A 17,455-nucleotide genomic window follows, 5' to 3' on the forward strand; every position below is an offset into this window, starting at 1 on the left:
AGGATCCAAGTAAATTACCCGACAATCCAAAATGGAAGTATCTGGCGAAGGATGACTAGGAGAACTCAAATAATAAAGAAATAAGATTAGGCGGAAACAGAGAAAAATCATGTAATATATTCGATTAATGCAACTATAATTTATTAAATTATCGATTCTGTTTGTTTTTCGTCAATTATTCCATAAATGAAAAATAATATAATTTTAATTTATAACGATCCATGGAACAGCATTTTCGAAAAATTTTCGAATTAAAATATTATTAGGTTAAGAGATAATTGTGTATGTATGGCCTCGTACGAGTATAATACTTCGAAATAGCTGCACACGAATTCCAAAGAAATTCAAGGCGAGGCCAACGAAGTTTTTTCTAAAACAATCTACTTCCACCATTGTTATGATGCCTGATTTATTGCGTGCATATTTTGCTTCGATGAAAGCTTGACGTAAAGCGGAATCTATATAAATCATAGTCATTTAAACAACAAGCAGTGAGAACAGAGAGAGGAATAGCCGAGACCGGTAATTATCTTATTTTATATGCAGTTAATTCTAAAAATTTAGGAATTTGTTCGGGATAAAACAAATCTTATTCTTGACAAATTTAGTACAGGATCAACAAGAACAACTGAAGTTAAAATATACACATACAAAAACTGAAGATTAGATGGAGATTTTACAAAACACATCTGTGGATACATTGGGTATTTCTGTGCTATTCGTGTTTCTACTGCCACATAGCTGTGTTTGAAAGGTTATGTTTTAATTACTGGTTATAAAAGCATAACAGTATAGTCCTCAGGAACGGTGCCACGAGCGCAATAATAGATGTTACTATTCATGTTTAGAAGATGTTACTATTACCTATTAAATATGCTGCTATTTTGATAACCATTCCAAGACAGAAAAATCTTCAGTGGTTACAACCGTGGGCGTCAGTATTCAACACGTTATAAATACATACATAATAATGGTTACAATTATAGCAATAGTGTTCTCTGCTTATCCACATGTCTATGACTCCATTTATGGATATAAAATCATTAGCGGTTACTATCATCTTTCTGAAGTACTGGAATTTATTTATTGCCATTCCAAATATAATAATCCTGTTAGAAACATGTCACTTTTTCATAAAAAAAGGAATTCTCATTTTATAGCGTCAGATTATTTTGATTTTCAATTATAATATTTATCATCTAATATCATCAGCAACTGGGACCAATATATTCTATCCGAAGCAAGGAAACCTTCAAATTAATTGAATAATTAATAGTCATCTATCAAACTGATGACAGTACATCTACATTGCTTAATGTTGTTATTCGATACCTATCAATAAGCGCAGCAGGGTTGTGTGTTACTTGAAATGATATGTCAATTGATTCTTAGACAACAACGTCGAAATAAATCAAATCAAGATCACTCTTTCGTTGACAAAGAAAACGCCAAAGATTCTACAAAAGTTAAAGAGAATTGGGAATAAATAAATCTATTTGATATCGAAACTGATTTCCATTGAGGATAAAACATAAAGGAATCAATCCTTTTATTTTCTTTTGCATTTGCAAATAGTGATGGATGATATACATAATGGGCTTTTTAGGGGGATTCATTAATATTTCAGTTTTCATAATGAAAAAGTAGGTAGTTGATGTCTGTACAAAACATTTCTAAATAATAAGTTCGACTACCCAATCACCCGATTCAGGCTGTTGAAAGTGAAATACATAAGACAGTTGCTCGTGTCTTGTGTTCCTCTACTTTAAGTACTAATATTAAAAAACTTTTGTCTTGGCATTTGATACAGCCAGTAAAAGTAGTTGAACTGTGTTGGTAAGTTGAAACTATATTGTGTAGTAGTTCAAAATGAAGTGATAAATTGTATTTATTCTTTTTCTTTTATTATCAACTATTATAGTCTTATTTATTTATTAAATATGATGACTTTAGTGGTATAGTGGATACATACTCTTTCATCTTTTGATGGTTAATAAATCTAACCAATAATTTTTAAGTGACTTTAGAAAAAAGGCAAGTCTCAATTCGCTTGTAGCTGTAAGATATCTTTTCAATTTTTATATTATTTTAATGTTGATTATTGTATATCGATTATTCTTATATTATGATTTATATTATCAGTTTGAGGGGTGCGATATGGCAGTGAATTAACAGTGCATTGACAACGCATGGGGGGTATCATGGGCGAAACAGTATACTTTGTTATGTCCATAGTACTGCTCATGTCTATAGGTGATGGTTACCACTTTCCATAATTTTTTGTGATAATATCAATATTTAGGTATTTTGTATAATGTATATTGAATTTCTTGTTACTTAAACGTTTACAAGCACGTCGCTAACTTTAGACAGATATGATTGATGGTAATTTTAACTTCATAGCTAGCATCGTAACTGTAATATGATCTCATTATTATAAATATGGAAAAAGTGGGACCAATTACTGTAATTGGTAATTAAATATTTTCAATGTTACTTTCTTGTCGTGTAGTACCAGCACAAAATGGGCCATTCCTGCCTTTCCCATGGGTGTCATAAGAGGCAATTAAAGAAACTTTCCTCTTAAAACTTCACCAAAGCCTAACTGCGGTTGTCAACTCGCCTGCCAAGTATGGCAACTAGTGACTAAACTTCCCTTATGGGGGAGCCCTATGCTTAACAGTGGACAGTTAACGGCTGATATAATATTTATTCCCATGAATCCAAATCTTTCTTTTATAGTACAACCATGTAATGAAAACAGTGTAAAGAAGTGAACAACTGAATGTCAATCGGTCAATTCTGTTAGTACTTTTTAAGATCTCCCCACTATCTTCTATCATACTTGCTCATTTTTTATATGGAAATTTGATAACTAAAATTTTGCATTTTTCCATACGAATCAAATATTCCCTTTAATATATATTTTTTATAACAATGATAAACACAATAAATTAGAAATATTAGGTAAATAGGTTCAGCTGTTCCGAAGCAATGTGCTTACATACAGTCGGCAATCGATTTTCAATTATATTAAATTGCTGACCCAACAGATGTTATCTTATCCAATTTTCACTTGTTTTTTCCTCCCTAAAATCCTCCCAAAAAGCCAACTATCCTCGAACAATACGTTTACAAGTTAGTAACAGTTTATTCTTTTATATAGAGGATGGTCTGTATCCTGAATTAAAACTTTTAATACTTTTACTTAATTCACGTGGTTAAATATTATGCAAATTATATCTAATAAAATAGAAGTAATTAAGAATTTAAATAACAAATACATTTTCTAGAACCAATGACGTATAAGACGTTTTATAGATATATTTAATTGAATATGAGCCTTTTGCCTGCTATTTCCTATGTGTGGTTTCAGAATTTGGAAAACCTAGAAAACTTGAAAATAAAGTAGCCTATTTCTAGATGGCATATGGCATGGTAAAATAACCACCAGATTTTATGTTGTACCTTCAGGAATATAACAGTAAAAACTGCATGTAATTTGGTGCAGTAGTTTTTGCGTGATACTAGAACAAACCAACAGACAGATAAGACGTTACATAAATTGTATATTATAACTAATAAAAATTTGCATCAAAGAGAATATAAAATACAAAAAAAAGTATATAAAAAAGGCCGACTGGCCAACCTGCCAATATCAACAGGAATAAACTAAATTAATTGTAAAAAGAATCCTCAAAATCGGTTCAAAATTGGGAGATGGGGAATTCTTCGTTTCGAAAGTCATTTAAAAATTATAAAAGTATTTACTGGCAAAACTAATTAAAAAATTAAACACAGTAGTATTAGTGTGTTTATATTAAATATAAATAGTTTTAATGTACATATAATAACTACATTGTTATTACAATATCGCTTTACAGACATGAAGAAGCTACATTCTAATTATCCAGCTGTAGTAATTCCAAATTAGTACAGCTGGATAATCTCAGTTAGTATTTACGAGTACAGACAATTAATATAGTCAGAAATAACGGGACGATTTACTTATAAGGTTTAACAATAAAAACAATAAGAATTATTCAATAATGATTATTTTACAATGCCATTTAAATTATAAGAATAATCTGAAGTTGATATAACTTAATGGCTACATCAATCAAAAGTCAACTTAATAAGTTTTGACGTAATGGATATTAATAAATATTATGTTTATCAAACTGAACAATTTTATTCAAGGATTTATCGTAATCTCATAATGATTTCTAAATTGTTCATTTTATATAAGTATCAAATCACGTGATGGATTTTGTATTAATGTTTAAAAAAACTATTTTTAAATATCGTATCAGATATTTGGGGACAGTAGTTCAGCTCACATGGAAAAAGAGCAAAAGAATCTATTGATAAATGAGTTATTGTTACTACGCTCATAGGACAGAATGAGAGAAATGAGTGTACACTAATATAATCGTTCATAATGTTTTTTTTTTTGTTTTAAGTAACCTAGAATATAAAAAATGGTAACCGTCGCCAATATTCGTATGTATGAACAGTACCATGGACATCACAGAGTATACTGTATCGTCCATGATATCCTTCATGCGTTGCCATTCTTGACGACTAAGGTGTTATGCCTCTGTACCTTGTAATTTCACTGCAATACCCCACTCTTTAAACCGAAATACAGCCATGTAAGCACAGTAGGTATATATTATATCTATAAATTCTACCACAAGGAATTTATCAACTTGTAAATACACAATTCACAGTTAATTTTCAATATCAGATTTTCTCTACCCTACCTGATTTCTTCCAAGAAATACGGTCTATGTCTAAGTGGCTTTTTCACGGAAATAGTATAATGGCATAATACGACGGAAAAGCCGAAAAGCTGTCAAGTGTTACATAATATTATTTATGAAGTCTGTCATTCAAAAAGGGCTGTCATAAATCCCCAAGCTGTGAAATCTTATTTAAAATGATATTTAATTTCTTATTTAATTTATAGTCAGAAGGCTCATCATGAGAGCTTACACTAGACAGTTTTATAGATTAAAATAAGCTGACCTGCAAATCTCTACGAGTACTATAAATTAATAGATTAAAAAATTAATCGGGAGATATGTCTGATAGGGATTTAAACCTTACAGTAAAGCCTGCTTCACAAGCAATTCAGCATAAAAGGCTTTAAAATATGAATGGAAATCACTTCAGTTTGCTGCCCTGTTTTTGATCTATCTGGCTTAAAATGATGTGATTTAAATTTTTGTTTTTTAACGTTTCATTATGATATTATAAGAATAAATATCATTCTTATAGTGAGACTGGACCAGCTATTGTAACTAGTTAATAATTTAAGATTAAAAAATAAAACAACCGATTTCAGTTATGGGAAAACCAGTTATTTTGATTGCAAATTGAGCCTATTTTGATAAAATTCCTATAGGACTAATATGTAAGTATATTCTTTCAGATAAAAAAAGATTTTTCTAAATCGGTTTATAACTGATGGTGTTATGAGGTAAGAAACATGAAAAAATACAACCGAATTGAAAATCTCCTTCTTTTTGAAGTCGGATGAAAAGATGCCTTTATTTTATAATAGTATGACGTGAAACCACATTATCCTGAGCAAACAGAGGGGCAATATGGTTAATAAATACCATTAACCAAAAAAAGAATAGTCTACTCTCAATATGTATTTTCGAAGTGATAATAATAATTTTTATTGTATTTTTTCACTGTGTTTCATAAATTTTAACTGTGTTTCATTATAAACAACAAGTTTATAATGTCATGAAGAATTAAATAAAAAATATCAAGAACCCAAGGCGTAAATATTTACAAGCTATTTATAAAATTACCTAGTCCGTTTCAAAGGTCAAAGGTAGGTAAATACATAATAAATACATAGTACCTAGAGATATACGACGTACTTGCAGCTAGAAATCAGGCCACAGCTCTCGTATGCATCTTTTATACGACTGCTCGTTCTCTAACGACACTTTTGTATACTTTACCACTGGAAATGAAAGATATTCTTTAAAAAGTGCGCGTAACAAGTATTAAAAGAGGACAGAATTATTTATTACAAGCTTTTACATACGACTTCCTCCGCGTGACCGGAATATGTTGCCTGCGTTCTTCTTCATACGAAATACTACGTCTAGGCCCAATTTTGTGAAGATATTTTAAATTATTAAGGTAAGAGGTAATTTACAAACAAACTCACTTCTACATTTATAATATTAAAAATAACAACAGCAACGAATAACCCTAGATAGCGATGACACCAAACGAAACGCTGTAAGCAATTAGGACATAAAGTTTTATGTGGTATACGAAACAAGGAATCCCCATTTTAGGGGCTTTAAGAATATTTCCTCTCATAGACTTGAGTAAATATAATTGTGTTAGGAAAGCTCATTAGTACTCATCGGAATTAAATTCTTGGATTCGAGTATCGTCAGGTTGAAATGAAACTTGTGTAATTATTCTACAATACAAATAGGTAAATGTGAAATACGTATATAAAGTAAACCGCCGTGTGGTCTCGGCATAGAATAGGTCACCTTCCTTTTCTGTGGATATCATAAGACTAGGATTAGGAAGCGACTAAGGGAACCTAATGTTCGAGGAATGGGCAGCAGCGTCGCTCTTAAAACATTACCAAAGCCTAATTACAGTTGCTAACCTGTCTACCAAGCGTGACAACTACTGGCAAAAACTTTCCAATGGAGGAGGCTAGACTAATTTTATAAATTATATGTACGAAAACCAATACAAACAGTCTTTTTATGCCAAACTTGTGAAGATGATAGTTACTAGTGGGGTCTAGTAGCCACATTGTTAAAAATATACCCTCTCAGAGTGACTTCTACGCGATTCGTCTTTGAAACTATCGTGCTTGAATCCTGATGAATTTATCTCGATAGACCAATTGATCTCACTTCATTTTCATCTATTGATTCTTACTGGTACTCAGTCAGCGTACATCAATAGCACAAATGAGGTTACCGTTTTACAAATCTCTTCAAAAACCCTTAACTAAATCACAATTGTGGACTAGAATCTTCCATTAATTACAAGAGATCAGTGGAACGTTAATGGTTTGTTCAAGCAATACATAAAGACAGTAATCACGATAACAATTCTGTAGTTTGTATACTAAGCTGCACGCTAGATTTAGCTTAGCCTGTTTAAACGTAAACTCACGAGCTCTGGTGAGCTTGAACATAAACACTATCTACAGGTCAATTAAGACAGACACAGAGGTCACTCTGTTATCTCACCGTTTCCGTAGTCCGGCCGTTTGTAGCCGTAGTTTATCGTATTTAGTTTCCTCCTTGCAAACGTTTCACATTTTCCAGTTCTTTTTGTTTTTATGGTTTTTAATACCCGAGAGAGATTTTTTATAAAAGTCGTCCACTTGGATACCTCTGTCTCTATATTTTTATTAGCAAGCGTCAATGCTTTCATGACTGTTTGGATTTGAGAAACAGTTGAGAGTGTGATATGACAGTGAAATTATATATTTCTAAATACTAATATGTTAGTCTTCAGGAATAGTAAAAATAGAAACTTTATTAATCATTTTTAGTAGGCTAATGTTCTAACGAGGTACTAAGTATTGTTTTATTATTATTATTTCAGCCGTTAACTGTCCACTGCTGGACATAAGCCTTCCCCATAAGGAGAGTTTAGCTAGTAGTTGCCACGCTTAGTATGTGGGTTGGCAACCACAGTATACTTAGTATTACTTGTCTCTTTATTGCTCTATCGAAACTACATACTGAACATTATGTTTGTAAAAATACAGATTACTATTAATAAAGGATTTTCAAAACTACTTCCACAAATGAGTAAAAGAGACGTCTGGAAATTTATGCTGGAAATTTGTCAACATTGAATTTGAAAAGCTCAAAATTAGAATTTTATGATAAATTATGAATTTCATAATAATCAATAATTATAATAATAGAAATTATATATTATTTATCTATGTAATTATTGATAAATTATATATATTACTACTCAAAGCAGTCATGTTCGAAATAAAAGGTAACATAGACTCAATGGACGATATCTGATTTCTTTTTCCAGGGTCCGATGTTCGGTTCTTTTCGCAATGTTTCAAAATTTTAACGAGTCACGTAGGTACCTACGTAACGGATGCTACGTTCCATTTTATTTTCAGTTAATGATTCACTGACGCATACCCGTTTGGCTGACGTCGATGCAAATATTCTATGCCTTGTATTAGCTGACCTCTTGTGTGAAGACATTTATTGGCTACGAGAGTTCAACTTATATAGGCTGCGAACTGTATTAACACAGTTCATAATATTTGTTTTAATAACTGGATATAGAGATCAAAATTATAACAAACAGTGTCGGTAGTACAAATGTTGAAGAGATATTGAACCTGGATATAATTTTGTTGCCGGTATGTTTTGATTTGTGGTTATTAAATTTCAATTCGGCGTATAAAGTTATTATACTTTTGAAATGTATCAATTATCTGTATACATAAACGATAAATTAATTTTAAATAAATAATTATTAATGAAATAAAATTATAATAAGTCTGAAGCAGTAATATTGCATAAAATCAAACATTTCTTCTTGTATATTATTTTGTTTAGTTTTATGTCGTAGTATGTAGGTTATGAATACCATTTTCCATTCCATCAAGCGAGTCTTAATGGGTAACAATGGAATGGTAACTCCAACACACTCACTGAGGTGAGGGACGATAGGTGAGGTGAAGCAGGCCAGTTAGAGCGTGACAAATTTAACATTAAATTAATCACGATAGTTTCAAGTGAGAACTGTGAGGAGGTTGACCTGATAGGGTTTATTGCTAGTAATGGAGTTGTTAATCTCCATTGCTAATAATACTTTCTCTCCCCCCCCCCCCCATTAAGCGAGCAACTTGATTATCATTCTAAATTGCATAAAAAACAACGTTAAAGAATAATATCGTGTTATATTCTCACGTCGTAGAGAGTGATCAGTTCTAATAGAAAAATAATATTGTAAAAGGGTACGATCATTATAAACAAATTAAGGGTTGTACGGACATCGCCTTATTCATGTTCTATAGGCTATTACAAAAGTTTCAGCTTATTACACGAGTATAGCCATATTTTGTTATTTTTTTTTTATCACAAGGCCATTGTAACGTTCCCAAACTAATCTAAGAAGGAAGGCGGCCCATTTATTTGTCGATATTATGGCTACATTCCAGAAAACTAATTCTTTCACTAGAACGGCTTCAATATCAAGCGTTATGAAACACATTCTTTACAGTTATACCTAATCATGTTTCCTTTACTTGTATCTTTTTAACTTTTCCTGTTCTCATAAAGAAAATCGAGAAGGAAGGACACATTTCTTCATTAATTTTATCTAACTAGATAAAGTTCACCATAAACTTTCATTCAAATTGATTTATCTGTATTAGTGGTGACCCTAAATACATTTACTCCAAATGGATAGAGCATTAGTCACATCATAATTCCATTAGACATACCTCGTATGCCACAGATGTTTACATTTTGTCACACATGTGTAAATAAGATTTTTGTTTGTGTAGATGACACAAAATTTTTATCAAAATATTAATATTACAATTAAGAGCTGCTATAAGAAACAGTCTCCAAGCGTAGCAACTACTGTCAAAACCAATAGTAGGAGTGTATTCAGAGGATATTCAACAGTGGACAGTAATGGCTGATATCGTCATCACCATCATAAGAAATAGCATACCTCTATCTTCTTATATAGGTACATGAGAAAAGATTTAAACATGCGAAACTGTTGACTGAAAACGCACTGTGCTGCGTTCAAATTTTACATATGTTTTACACAGTTCCAACATTTTATTCTTCAAATAACTACGATAAATTTAACTCGAAATATATTAAATACAATGGTAAAAAGGTATATATAACTCTATATTATATATATATATATATATATATATATATATATATATATATATATATATATATATATATATATATATATATATATATATATAAAAAAGATGTTTATAAATTCAAAAGATTTTTTAAAGTACTTATCAGAATATATATTTTTTTTAATTTAAATTTTCTTGTTGACTGTACAGTTTTATTTTTAAATGTATATTAAATGTAGGTAGGTTAAAAATATACTTTAAAACTTAAGCACACTCTTCTAAGAAAGTTTTCCTGTAGTTACAACAGTTTCTCTGCCCTTTTCGCCCCGTCTCAAAAAAGCCCTCTATATAACTGAACTATGTAGTATGTAACGACATGCGCCCTATCGGATATCCCGCATCGTCGCGTCGCTCATCGCAGACTTGAGAGTGAACTCAACCGCAATATTTTTTATTTTTAACATTGCCTTTTAAAATGTTGCTTGGTGACAACAAAAAAAAACTTAAATAACTCTGGCATTCATGAAACTTCGCTTTAATATATTAATATTTTTATAAAGAAATTTTAGTTTAAAAAAACGGTTTGATAAAGTTTTAAGAAGAGAAAGAGAGAATTTATTAGAATATAGTTGATACTTAGATAAATAAGTATACAGATTTTACTATAAAAAAAAGCTTCCACTTATGTTTCTGCCGTGACGTGCATGGTTATATTTTGGTTTATATAGTTTTTTTTTTCAGATAGACTTTTTTTTCCATTAACACTCTACGATGTTACACAAACTAGATTACATAATAAAATTTTAATTTTACTATTTTTACATTTAACATTTGCGACAATAATGCGTAACCCAAAAAAAAAAAATAAAAGTGAGCTTACTTAAGGAAAGGACGAACACTACTTTGCCCTAAAGAACTTTGCCTTTGCGGTTCAGACAAGGACAAGTCGTCTTATTTAAAAACTGTAGTCTCAACTAATAATATCACTAAAACAAGATTTATAAACTAGTCTAGACCAAATCCAGCTGTCAGGCCGATGATTTATGCATTGCACTTCTTTTCTAATATTATAGAGAAGAAAGATTTGATTGTTTGTTTGTTTACAATGAGTGAACTCAAAAACTACTTAACTGATTTTAAAAATTCTTTTACCTACAGAAAGCTACATTATCAGCGAGTAATATTTTATATATAAAAAACTTTTATCGTGGCGTTTGTGGTCGAACTCCTCCAAAACAGCTTAACCGATTTTTATGAACTTTATTTATGTATACATATGTGATAGGTATGAAAATAGGTCGTAAAGTATATTTCAATCCGCTAGGTAATTAAGGTGTTTCTACCCAGAAAAAAAAAATATGTCAGAACAACGTTTGCCTTTGCAACGTTTATTTCAGCTAGTAAGGTATATGTAATCATAATTTATATACTCATATAAAACTAGGCCAGATCACCAGTATTAAAATAAAACAATATGATTATTGCTCTACAAAAACCAGCGAATAATTCCACTATTCTTATTTTAAAACGAATAAAATGCACCGATGAATGACGAGATGTTTCGTAGTTACACGAGATTATTTCAATTTGGAACGCGGAATCGTGTTTCCACAAATAGATTATGCTTCGCTTTTGTTTTTTGCGCTACTAAACAAAAACTGTAGCTTTAATTGTCGAAATATTAATATATGATCAACATGAAAATTTATCCTAATAAAATTTCTAAACAATCATCAATATCAATATAGAATTAACGATGTAATCATAAAACATCTATACTAATGTTATGAAGAGAACAGATTTTATTATTTTTGTTTATTTATTAATTTTTTTGCACGCATTAAATATATAAGCGGTGCATTGGACTAATAAAACCAATTTATAAAATTTTGAGTTTATTTCTTTGTAACAGTTAAATTTAAAAACTACTGGGCTCATTTCATAAATATCTTTCACGTATAGCAAACTACATTATCAGCAAGTAAATGGGATTGCTAGCACAACATATAGGTACAAAAAATATAAACCAATTGTGGATGCTTTTATAGGTAGTCGCTTATAACAACATTAGAATAAATCGTACTAGCTTTTACCCGCGTCTTCGATCGCGTGACCTGGACATGTTTAGTGTCCGGTTTAAAAAGTAGCTAGTATATGGGATAGAGAAGGATATACTCGTATATCCTTCTCTATCCCATATATTCTTATATACTAAACTTCATAGTGACTGATTACGCCGTTAAGACGCTATAAGTTAACAAACAAATTCAATTTTGATATTAGTAAGGATTGTTTACTTAGATTTTTTTATGCAACTTAGAATTGCAAACAAACTGACGACCCACCAAATGGAAAGTGGTAACCGTCGACTATAGACATGAGTAGTACCATGGATATAACAGAGTATACTGTTTCCCCCATGCGTTGCCATTCCTGAGGACTCAGGTGTTATTCCTCCGTACCCAGTATATTCACGCCATGTCCCACCCTTCAAACTGAAACATAGCCATGCAAACACAACTGCTTCATGGTTGAAACATGAATAGGACAGAGGTGCACAAGCAAACGACTTTTGTACAAAGTCTCCCTCTGGTGATTTTATATCATATTCGTTTTTTATTCTGTAATCCAGCTTAGATATAATTCCGCGTCCTAACCTAAATTTACGGACAATTAATTCTTGAAACAAATTCTATTCGTGATCGTGTTATATCCAGAATAACATAGTTTTGGCTTTATTCGGAATGTTTTTCATTGTCTGTGGAGCTCCTATTTCATGAGTTAATTGCTGTTACGACAATTTTTATTCGTGCATACTGTGTATACCTGCACAAAAGAAAATATACTGAGTAACGGAACGCTATTATGACATGAAAAGTAATAATTTTCGAAACTTTTTTCTCTTTATACCATTATTCTTAATAGCCTTTTGTCAGCTACTTTGTACGAGTGGATTTCAGAAATAGGAAAGCCAATTTTAATGAAATAGATGGCGTATCAAAATAAAACATACACCAGATTTTAAGTTAGACCTTCAAAAATGCAATAGAGAAAACCGCTTACAATTTAAGTTTTTGCGTGATGCCGAAACGAACATACAGAGAGATAGACAGTTGAAATTTCTAAAAAATACTGTTTTCACTTCTATTGCTCTTATTAAAGTCACTTACATATTTTTTTTAAATATCTTCCATGTACAGATATCGTTTAGTTACAAGTATATTATAATAGAAGGATAAGCAGTGCTCGATGTAAACTTTACTCGATGTAGATTAAAACAGTAGGTAGGTAAACAAATATACAAAAAAGTCAAACAAAAAACTGTTCTTTTTATAATATCAGAATACATAAAAAAAGTTACGTAATAGATTGTAATAATATATTTTTCTTCATGCGATTTCTAATGTTCTTAAAACATTATTTTTTTCTTAGAATACAAAAAGAAGAGTAATATAGATATCTGTTTAAAAGACTTCATGTAATTTAATGTACTTAACATTAAATTACATGTAATCTTTCAATTTGACGTAATGGTGGCTTTAAAAAGAAGTATTGGTAAAAGCATTTATTGCATGTAAGCTCTTAGACGTAACAATGAAATATACTTTTTAAAATCATGCTTATCATTAAAAAGTATTGTGTTGAAATTTTTATATGTATTTTAACATAGAGCTTTTTATTGAAATAACAAATTGAAAATACTACATCTTTATTGATCGCTCATTTATATTATCAATTAGGTGTTACTAAAATATTTGAATTGTTCTTTGGATATTTTAGGTAGGTTACCTAGCTGTATGTGTATTCGATTAAAAAAATCTGTCAGGTATGAGTTGAACTAACACGCCGGGGGTTCTGTATATAAATATATAATTATAAGATAAAATAACCTTAACAGTATTTTTGTTACTGAATAGACGTCTAATAGTTCATATTATCGATATTAATATTATAATATTATATATTTTTTTTATTTTCGAGGCTTTTTGATAATTTATCAATATCGGTGCTAGTTAGAAACATCATTTTATTTTTCCTATAATATTCACTTATACCATTATGAACTACTCGAATTTGTTTTAATTTTATATATATCTAAGTTATTCTAAATTTTTGCTTCAGAAATTTCGGAGATAATGAATTTAATAATTTTTTTTTCACATTTTCAATCATGAATGAAAAATGTATCATAAAAATAAAAAAAAAAATTATTAAAATATAAAAACGAAGTTCTTTCATATGAAACCTTACTTGGACTTCACCTTTAAACGAAGCATTTTAAGGCACATTATTAGATCGTTACGGAATCTAGTGTTAACCGTTAATCATATGTCGCAAATGGCAGTCAGAAATTGATAGCTAATTGATGGAAAGTTGTAAAACTTCTAATAGTAATAGTGGTCAATCTTCGAGTGTTGGTAGTCACACGCATACTAATGCTAGCGGAATGAAATAAAATAATTCAAATCAACTAACCAGTAAATTTGTTTTTGAGATTGTTAAGCGAAAACGTCGTAAAGTATGAACAAAATTAGTTAAATTATTTCCAAAGTGAAAGAAGAAGAGGAAAGACAACGCCCAAGATGACATGGGATAGAGATTGCTGGAAGAAAATGCAGGAATTAGTTGCACCGATAAGAGTAAACTATTAAATGAAAAGAGAGAGAATTCCAACATTAGCTTTTACTCTTGTATTTTTATTAAAATGAATTTATTTTTTGTACATTTTAGTTTTTTATTTATTAATAATTCACTTATTTTTAATACCATAGTATTTCTTCTTGGCTTCGAAAGTGAATACAAAGATGTAGTTATACTATATAATAAATTATACATAAATATATGACAGTGTAGAAACGAAGCATTTGTAGTGAAACGCAAGTAAGTTGGCTGAATACTGATTTATTAATAAAAAAAATAAATGGAACAAATTGTTACCGGCCAGTACTTACAATTTTCTTAGTGGCCAGTACTATAAAATAGTAGTATAATGCAGTAAAATAATATAGCACAGCATCGTAGTACAGAATTAGGTAATATACTTTGTGATCGTAGACCAAATATGGAACAGAATTCCAAATAGCAATTACCCTTTCTGGTCACACACCACTGTCAAATTGTTATCACTCAGAAATACGGAAGCGTTCAGATTTACTCACTCAATTGCTGCTCTTGTTTTTCCTCTTTCTATATTTTATGAACGATTGTCATTATAGTGGAGTCCCGAATATTGGACGTTGAACAAACATCTGTGACATATTTGTTTGTTTCCGTCCGTATATTTATGTGTTAATATTCAAAGGCAGTGTCTGTTATTGATGAAGCTCAAACTATAGTTGCAGTTAGTGGTCATTCAGAAGGATTACTTTTAATATTTATTTCTTTTAGTATTGTTAGTATAGTGTGTTTTTTTTTATAGGTAAAAATGGAACGGTAACACCGCCTGCGCTATTGGTATATACTGGCAAGCCACTAAGGAAAAATGATAGGTGAGAATGAAAGCAGTTCAGTTAGATAATCGTGATTAATCCAAGAATTATCCATGATAGGTTCCAGAGAGAACCGCGTGGCAGTTTATCTAATGAAGTATATTGCTAGCAATGATGCTTGTTAACTTTGGAACTGTTAGTTCCTTTCCCCTAGTACAGTTAGGGTACTTCTGTCATACTCAAGTTTCAGTTGTTTTTATATGGCTGTGTCACACTTTGTTAGAGGGTGAGACATGGCAGTGAAATTAAAGGGTATGTAGATATCAATATCTATCATAGTCCTCAAGAACAGTAACTACAAGGGGTTGAATGTTAATATTTATGGTGAGCGTTATAGTGCATTTTGTGATTTTTACAACAAAGTTCAAGTCTGTAAGTGACGGCTATTATTTCATAAGGGAGCCCGTTAACTGTCTATAGTTGCTGCGTGAAACTCTGACTAAGGAGTTATCAGAAAATTATTCTAAAAAATTAATTCATCTGAGTAAAAATAATATATGTGTATTAACGAGGGTTTTCATTGGACATTGCAAATTAAACAAGTACATGGCCCAACTAGGATTATGCCCAAAAAGTGTTTGCAGATTTTGTCACAATGAGGAAGAATCGCCGCAGCACTTAATTTGTGGCTATAACCTACCTATATATAAACGATGTATCTCCTTTGGAAAATACACTTTATATATTGAGGAGATAAAATACATCGTTACAAAGAACATTATAAAATTCCTATCATTGATAGGAATTAGCAGCGAACTTTAAGAAAAAGGGGAGTACAAAAGATTATGGAAAGGTTGCAATGTCACAGAATTTTTCGAAGCCCGTCTCTCAATAGGTATTTCGTCTAATAATCTCGTCGTCGTCTAATAATAGGTATTTGTAATTTCAAGTTGCATAAAAATATAATGATTAAAAAAAATATATATTGGAAAAAATATTTTTCAAGCGCATAATTGGAATCTTCAAAATTATTCGGCAATATTATGTTATAAATTCTTGCTGTTATTACATAATATTTTACGTATATTTGACTTGAAAATTGATCAAATGTATTCTTTTGTGTTTTCAAATGTTAACAAGAATTGGAGAGATTCTCGTTTCTCCATTAATATTCACATATTTGGATGCAAACCCATTGCAAATAAGCATAATGTTTAAAATACCATTTAGTTAAGACAGTACCATTGTATAATACAACGCTCTTGGAACGTACGGTGTAAACTAGGGCAGAGTCGCTATATAGAGATATCTATGGTCTTATCTCGCTGACAATTATATTGTTAACAATAGACTTTTGTTTATGGTTGGTTGCCATGGTGAGCCGCGATAACGGATCTGAGGTTGAAAGGTTGAATCTTGAAATTTTGAAAGGTCACTCTAAGCATTTATTGGAAGGGTTGTTTAAACTTTATAAGTATTTATAATATATTTACTAATAGCTGACATAAACAGTCCCTTGATAAAATATATAATATTAATACTAAGGTAAAGAATTTATAAGCGGATATAAAAAAAATCTTACCTTTGGAAAAAAGATAGTATGAAAGTCTTCTTTGGAAAAATATTTTTAATCACTACACTTATTTGAACTTATTCAATACTTCACAAACGGGATGCGTTAAATCTGAAACAAAAGAGAAATATTCCAATAATTATTTTTGAAAACGTCATTGAAAATGTAAAAAAATAACATATAAGCCACCTGAAACTATAATATAAATATTATATATGCCACGTGTCAAAGTTAGATGTGTTATTAAATTTTTTATTCTGTAAAGAAACGAAAGTGACGATATTAGACAATTGTTAAGCAATATTTAAATACCTATAAATACAAGTACATATTATTTATTCCATTCCATTCCATTATTGCTCATATTATAAAAAAAATGTTTGGTACAAAAAAGATAATGCATTCTTTCCTACTCAACTTTTGGAAACACAGAAATGTTATTAATTATGCGACGATAAATATTGAAAATTATATTAATATTGTATGTAAAGAGCACACTTTATTTAAAGCAATTAATAATTTTAAAGAAAGTGTTTATGATATACCTCATACCTCAAAAAATCT

General features: G+C 30.4%; 1 protein-coding gene across 1 annotated transcript in view; it reads right to left on the reverse strand.

Moving 5' to 3' along the window:
- The window catches only part of LOC113511314 (voltage-dependent T-type calcium channel subunit alpha-1G), a 164,633-nt gene that overhangs the window by 118,894 nt on the left and 28,284 nt on the right, over window positions 1–17,455 (reverse strand). The window contains exon 2 of the mRNA XM_052903383.1: window positions 16,901–17,002. The gene's annotated coding sequence lies outside the window, so the exon portion shown is untranslated. The remainder of the gene's footprint in view (window positions 1–16,900; window positions 17,003–17,455) is intronic.

The sequence above is a fragment of the Galleria mellonella genome, unplaced genomic scaffold (assembly GCF_026898425.1).
Source record: "Galleria mellonella isolate WM207_F2 unplaced genomic scaffold, CSIRO_AGI_GalMel_v1 utg139, whole genome shotgun sequence".
In the NCBI taxonomy this organism is placed as follows: Eukaryota; Metazoa; Arthropoda; class Insecta; order Lepidoptera; family Pyralidae; genus Galleria; species Galleria mellonella.